The sequence below is a fragment of the Antechinus flavipes genome, chromosome 3, assembly GCF_016432865.1.
Source record: "Antechinus flavipes isolate AdamAnt ecotype Samford, QLD, Australia chromosome 3, AdamAnt_v2, whole genome shotgun sequence".
NCBI lineage: Eukaryota > Metazoa > Chordata > Mammalia > Dasyuromorphia > Dasyuridae > Antechinus > Antechinus flavipes.
The window spans coordinates 229279851-229286759 of record NC_067400.1 but is presented as its reverse complement, the minus strand read 5'-3'; the positions used below and the strand labels follow the sequence as shown (position 1 = coordinate 229286759).

Genomic DNA, 6909 nt, shown 5'->3' with positions numbered 1-6909 from the left:
CTGAAGAGAAAAAAAAAGGTACCCAAAAAGAGAGTGAAAAACCCTGTTATCTTTTAGTGTTAGATTCACTACTTCAAAAAATAACCAGAATCAAGCTATCCTAAATCTGTGATTCACTTATGAACAGTTATCTGACATATATGTCAGATGCTGTGTCAAACACTGGGAAAGAAAAGGAAAAATCCATTTCTGAGCCCCAATCTCCCCAATACCTAAACAAAGGCACACGTACAGAAGCAAAATAAGATCTGATTTTTTTTTTAAATCTAAAAGTCATAAAATGTATTTAAGGAACTAGATTACAGACTGTTAAAATTTGTACCAAAAAAGGGGAATTCTGATAATCACTGGGTGCCATTCTTAGAAATTTTCCTTTATTGTAACTTTGCCATTACAGACTATGTGATTATGGACTAGTCACCTCTCTGGGTCTCTAAGTCATATCTAGTCCTCAATCTATTCTAGTCTCTTCACTTCCCCATATAATTCTGTCATGATGCACTGAGGAGGTTGGGACTCAGAGATGGGTTTTCCTTTCTGTGTATCCCAGTGCTTGGCACAGCATCCTGTGAACACAACCAACACAAATTCTTTGAAACGTGTCCCAGAATCAAGATTTGGGGATGTGTAGAAAAATGGCCACAATGGACGGTTTTTTAAATTAAAAAAATTTTTTTTTCTAAAGGATAGAGCCCCCTTCTCTTCCCATCTTCCTAAGTGGTACAGAGGATAGTGTGAGGAAGTTACAATCAGGAAGACAGAAATTCAAATCCAGCCTCAGACACTTATTATCTGTGTGACTGTGGGCAAATTATATCACCCCTGCCTGGCTCAGTTGCCTCAATTATAAAATGATAATAACAGTACCTGCATTTTATGAGGATCATATGTGCTTAGCATAGAATCTGGCTCACTGTAGTTACTTAAATATTTTCTCCCTACTTTTTTCTCTACATGGAGAGGAAAAAAAAGTGAGAGGAGAGAGCAAAGCTCACTACTGATGAAAGGAAAGGCCTTCCAGAACAGTCTTGCCTATTCAGAAATAGAAATTAATACAGTATATTCTCCCCCAAAAGGAAAGGTACTGTTTACCATCGAAGCTTGGTGATAATGAAAGTAACAAGATATGAGTAACATATCTTTAGAGGGGCTGCACTCTTAAAACACTGTGGGAAATACTAAAAGGCAATATAAGACCCCCATTTGTCTCCCTTTAATATGCTTGAAGAGAAGGGGCAACTCTCCCTATCACACATTAAAAATCCAGTGGGCATGGATAAATTTTAAGCTATTTCTAGGATAGTTAGTACATATAACCTTAGAAAAAGTTTTTCTGGGATACACATCTGACCACCACAGATCTCAGTGATCCTCAAGAATATCATAGCACTTGATTCTTTGATACCATTCATATGGCACTTAACAATAACCCTACTTTATACACGTAGACATCACTTTACAGTTTTTGAGGCAAGAATGCTGATCATCGAAAGCTTTAGTGATTCATGGACATGTTATAGAATACTACTCACATGATACTTAATAATAATATCATTTTATATGTGTCTACAGCACTTTGTTCCACATTTATACCATTTGTCTAAGTAGAATATGGATGCTCTGAGCAAAGAAACCATTAGATTGTTCTATCTAGTGGTGTCTAGGTTAGGGGTTCTTAACAAGAGTCCATGGATAGATTCTAACTGGAGAACTAAGTTAGGGGGGAAAATCACCTTTTTTATTTCAGTATTTTTGTTTTCTTTTATAATCCTATGAATTTTATTTTATACCTTTAAAAACATTATTCTGTGTAGAGGCCCAGAGACTTCTAAAGGAGCCTATGACACAAAGAAAAGTTAAAACCCTCTATAGTAGCTACTTGCTAAATGAATGAACATAGACATGCAATTCTTCCCCCAGACCCTCTCTTTTACCGGACAATACATATTCATGTTCTCCACTTTCAGTCCATCTCTAAATTGTATCATGTCAGCTAGTTGGTAATTGATCTTCATGCATTCCTTCTCCATTTTGCACATTCCTAATACGACACTAATACACTGAAATATTGCAAATATGCAAATGCACAATTCTCCCTTCTCTGGAAGAAAGTATATAGGACTGAGTGGGTTTCAGGAAAAGAACCACCTTTAAACAGAGCCAGAAATATCTTCTTCTGCCAGGGAAGATCATCAGGACATCAGAAAGACTTGAGTTCAAATCCAGCCTTAGACACTTAATAGCTGTGTAATTCTGAGCAAGTTACTTTACCTATTTGCCTCAGTTTCCTCATCTGAAAAAGCACCTATCTATTGGGATTATTGTGAAGAACAAATGAGGTAATATTTGTAAAGCACTTGCATTAATGCTTGGAACACAGTTAAGTGATATATATATATATGTTAGCAAACAGCATCATTTTTATTTTCTACTTCCCTATATGAATGTCCTGTTTTCACTTCAAATTGAATGTCAAAATCTAGCTTTCTGCCTAACTTCAGGATTTTTGTTGATGACAACCAGGTTTGAATATCTGGAACCACCTCTGATTTTTTCCTTTCTCTCATCTGCCAACAATACCTACAACTGTGCAGCTAACAAGGCCTGTAGATTCTGCCCCCATGATCTTGCTTACATTTGCCTCTCCTCCTTGTTCAGTCCTTCATTATAACCTCAACCACAGTAATAAGTTCCTCCTTAGTCTACCTACTCTCTCCAATCTATTCCTTCCAAATGTTGTCAGTCACTTTTCCAATGCATGTATCTGACTAACCACATTCCTCTTTGCAAAAATCTTCTTTCAGCTCTTCTCCATGGCAAACCAAATAGGACAAACTGTAATCTGGTATTCAAGGCTCTTCATAACCTGGCTCCAATTTGCCTTTCTAGTTTCATTTCACATTATTCCCTTTCACACCTTTGAAATACCGGGGGGGGGGGGGGGGGGGGGGGGGGGGGAACAAAAACAAAACAAAGACCAACCATTCACTAGTAATACCTGTATCTTTTGCCCACTCTCTATTCCTGGAATAATCTCTACCCTAATAACAATTCTCTACCTGTTAAATTCCTTTTTTTCTTTAAAGGCTCAACTTAGTTACCATCTTATCAGTTCTCATGATCTGGAGCTAGAAAGTGCTTCAGACCCCAGGCCAACCTCCTCATTTGAAATGTATTTTGTTTTTCCAATTAAAACATTTGTCTTTTCTCTTTTATCTCTCCCAACAATCTTGAAAAGAAAAATTTAAAAAACCAAGCCTTTTTAACAAACATGTATAATCAGCAAAACTAATTTCTACACTAGCTACATTAAAAAATGAATAATTTCATTTATTACTTTGATAGTATAACTTCTCTATCTGCAGGTGGGTAGAATGATGTCATCTGGGATTAAGATCAATCCAGGGCTTTTAAGTCTTTCAAACCTGTTTTTGTGTTTGTTGTCATATAAATTAATTTCCAGCCTTTCTTATACTTACACTTGGCAATGTGGCCAGGACACATCTGGTTTAGAACTATGAAATTTTAAACCTGACCCAAAAGCTTGAAAATATCAAAAATATGTAAATACTAAGTAGGAAACTCCTAGCCCTTAATGTGACTGAACATCAGCTGGATGATTTCCTATTTGAAATCAAAGCTGCTATTCACTCCTCCAAGGCTGGATGACTGATATATACTGAGCTGTCTTTGATTTAAAATAGACCCATAATATCATAACTCTCCTTTATTACTCTTCCTGAACTGCTCTGATACCTCTACCTTTGTGGGAGATTCTGATACCTAAATTATCTTGCTTGGCTAAGAAATGCTAATTTTAATTAATAGTCTCTTCCCCTCCCTTTTAAATTGTGGATTTCTAGTGACTTTTGCTCATTTTACTTTGTTAGAAGACACAAGTCTTCTAAAGTTTCTCTGAAACTGAACTTTTTGTCATCTTGGTATATAGCACAATTAGTATTTCATCACATTCATACTACAATCATCTGATGACCACCCCCTTAATTTCCAGTTTTTTCCAACACCAAACCAAAAAGAGGTGTTAGAAATATATTTGTACATATACATTCATTTTATAGATCAGAAAACTGAGTTCTCATGGAGGTTAAGTGACTTGTTCCCAAGGTCACAAACAGTAAATGGCCCTTCTGGGATTTGAACCCAGATTCGCCACGGAGCCTTCCGTCATCTTCCTTAGTCTTAAGTGAATATTAACCTTTCTAATCTCTTATACCATTCTATTTGGAAATCCCACTATGCACTAATATTATAATTTGTATTGTGGTTACTTGTGTGCTTCAGTTATTTTCCACCAGACAGAAAACTACTTGAGGATGGAATAATTTGTTTTAACTTTTCAACCTCCTATCCCCAGTACAAGGCAGAGTACAGAGTACATAGCAAGTACTGAATAAGTATTGAGTTCATTTTCTGTAACTTCTGAAATTGATTTAAATGATCTTAGAAAAGTAGCTCTGATTCCACAAAGTAGAATAGATGTCTTCAAGCCATGTGTAGGGTTGAAACAGGTTGGGAAATAGTTAATTTTCAAATTCAATTCACAGAAGTATTATCTTAATGAGTCTTTAAAGTATTCTCGACTGGGATTAGTAAAATTATGCTAATTAACATGATTAGCAAACCATTATTGCATCCAGCCTAATTAAAATAAAAGGCAGCAGGATTTCTCTGAAAGACAAATCAAATCAGGAGAGAAACACTGCTGAACTGCATGGAACATGAGACTTTAATGCTGAAGTGGTTTAGAGTTTCATTAATGCTGAAAAGCTGAAGCTGAATCACAGTCTCTACTCGGATCACAGCAATCACAGTGTCTAATTTGGCTGGTTGAGGTGGCCTATGCAACATTTTTTAAACTGCTTAAACATATGGAAATTCAAAACAATGTAACTTGTATTCATTGTTAACTATACCATTAATAGGATATATAGTTACAAAACTAGCCTTTTCATCCACAAGGTCACATACTTCTATTATAGCAGGTGATCAGCATATTAGCTGAGCTGACCAGAACAGGGAATGACATTTAGAAACCCACTAGAGGAGCTTTTAAACTTATCTGGAGACATCACTATGCAACCAACCATCATGATGTATTTTAAAATGGGGGTTCTGAGAGGCATATGTCTGGGTTGGGTTGAAGCAAAAATGTCTAATGGGGAAGGCTCAATAAAATCTTAGCAAAATGAAATGTGGATGAAAATATTTAGAGCTAGAATGGGCCATAAAATCCATCTAGTCCAACTCTCTTATGTTACAGATGAAGAAACTGAGGTTCAAAGCAATGTAGCTAATAAATAAGGTCTCTTATCTAAGTCCTCTCATTATAGATCCATCTGGTCTTTGCACTGCCCCTCCAAGTCTTCCTCATCATCTAGGCAGGGCTAGTGGCCCTACAAAGAAATATTAAATATAGTCACTTCTCTTTGGAAAGCCTCAGAATTCTTTCAAAGCTTAACTCAGATATCTCTTCCTTCAGGAAGCAACCATAATTCCTTTTATTGTTAGCATCTTCTCCTAACCCAATTTTCCTTTTAGAAAGAACTTCTTAAACGTTTTCCACTCATGACCCCTTTTTACCCGAGAAATTTTTATGTGACCCTAGTTATATAGGTACATAATATAGGTATACAAATTAAACATTTACTGATAACAAACATCTCATGATCCTTCATTTAGTTATAAGACCCCCATATGGAGTTTTGATCCATGGTTTAAGAAACTTTGGTTTAGAAAACTTACTCTTTTCTAATTAACAATTAGTTAATATGTTGAATTTATGCTACTTTTTCCTAAAGCACCCGAGACAGCTCTGCATAAACTCTAGTTCTTACTATTAACTCTCAGATGAAATACAAACCTCTCTCTGGCATTTAATCCCCTTCACAATCTGATCCCACCTACCCTTTTGGTTATCCCTTCCACATTGTGAAGGTTAAAGGTGAGGTGCCCCCTCTGACTTGGAAAATCCATGTAAAATTTTTTGGCTCTCCTTTTGTACCAAAGATAAAATCTGAATTATTATGGTATTAGAAGATAAAATACATTGATATTATACAATACTATACATATATTTTATGTATTTCTGAGTTTCTGAACTATTTTTTTTTCTGCTGATCTTTTCATGTCATCTGTGGCTTCTGCAAAACTGCCCCAAAATTCCAGCTGCTAAGACTGCACTCTTAGTTCACTTATGTTTCTCAAAATCACTGGCTTTCTTCAAAATTTAGTTCAAATAACCCTTCCTATAAGAAGCTTTTTATTAATTTCTTCAGTTACCAATATTCTTTCCCTCACCAATTATCTTGTATTTAGGTTATATACTTTACATATTTATTTTGTATGTATATATATATATATGTATATAATACATATATACTTTGCCATATCTATATCTAGTATACACTATATATGTTTGCTAAATAGTTTACATATTTACCTTATATATACACCTATAAATATGTACACATATACATATACAAACATATCTTTTATTCACAGCCCTTAAGAGTCTTGGTGATGCGTTACTGACTTTGTCACGTTTGACTCTTTGTAACCCCATTTGGGGTTTTCTTGATAAAGAGACTGAAGTGGTTTGCCACTTCCTTCTCCAGATCATTTTACAGATGAAGAACTAGAGCAAACAAACAGCATTAAGTATCTTGCCTAGGAAGTGTCTGACGCCAGATTTGAACTCATGAAGATGAATCTTCCTGATTTCAATCCCAGTGTGTCACTTGGAATGTAGTAAGCACTTACATGCCTGTTTATTGACTAAATGATCACATTATTACTTTCTAGAAATACATTTGCATTTTAATGTAGACCTTTAGGGAAAAATATCTTACCCCAAAGGAGTAATAGATACAAGAGGAGGATTTTTTTTTT

General features: G+C 35.4%; 1 protein-coding gene across 1 annotated transcript in view; it reads right to left on the bottom strand.

Moving 5' to 3' along the window:
- The window catches only part of SLC9A7 (solute carrier family 9 member A7), a 208797-nt gene that overhangs the window by 9179 nt on the left and 192709 nt on the right, over positions 1-6909 (bottom strand). The window lies entirely within an intron of this gene.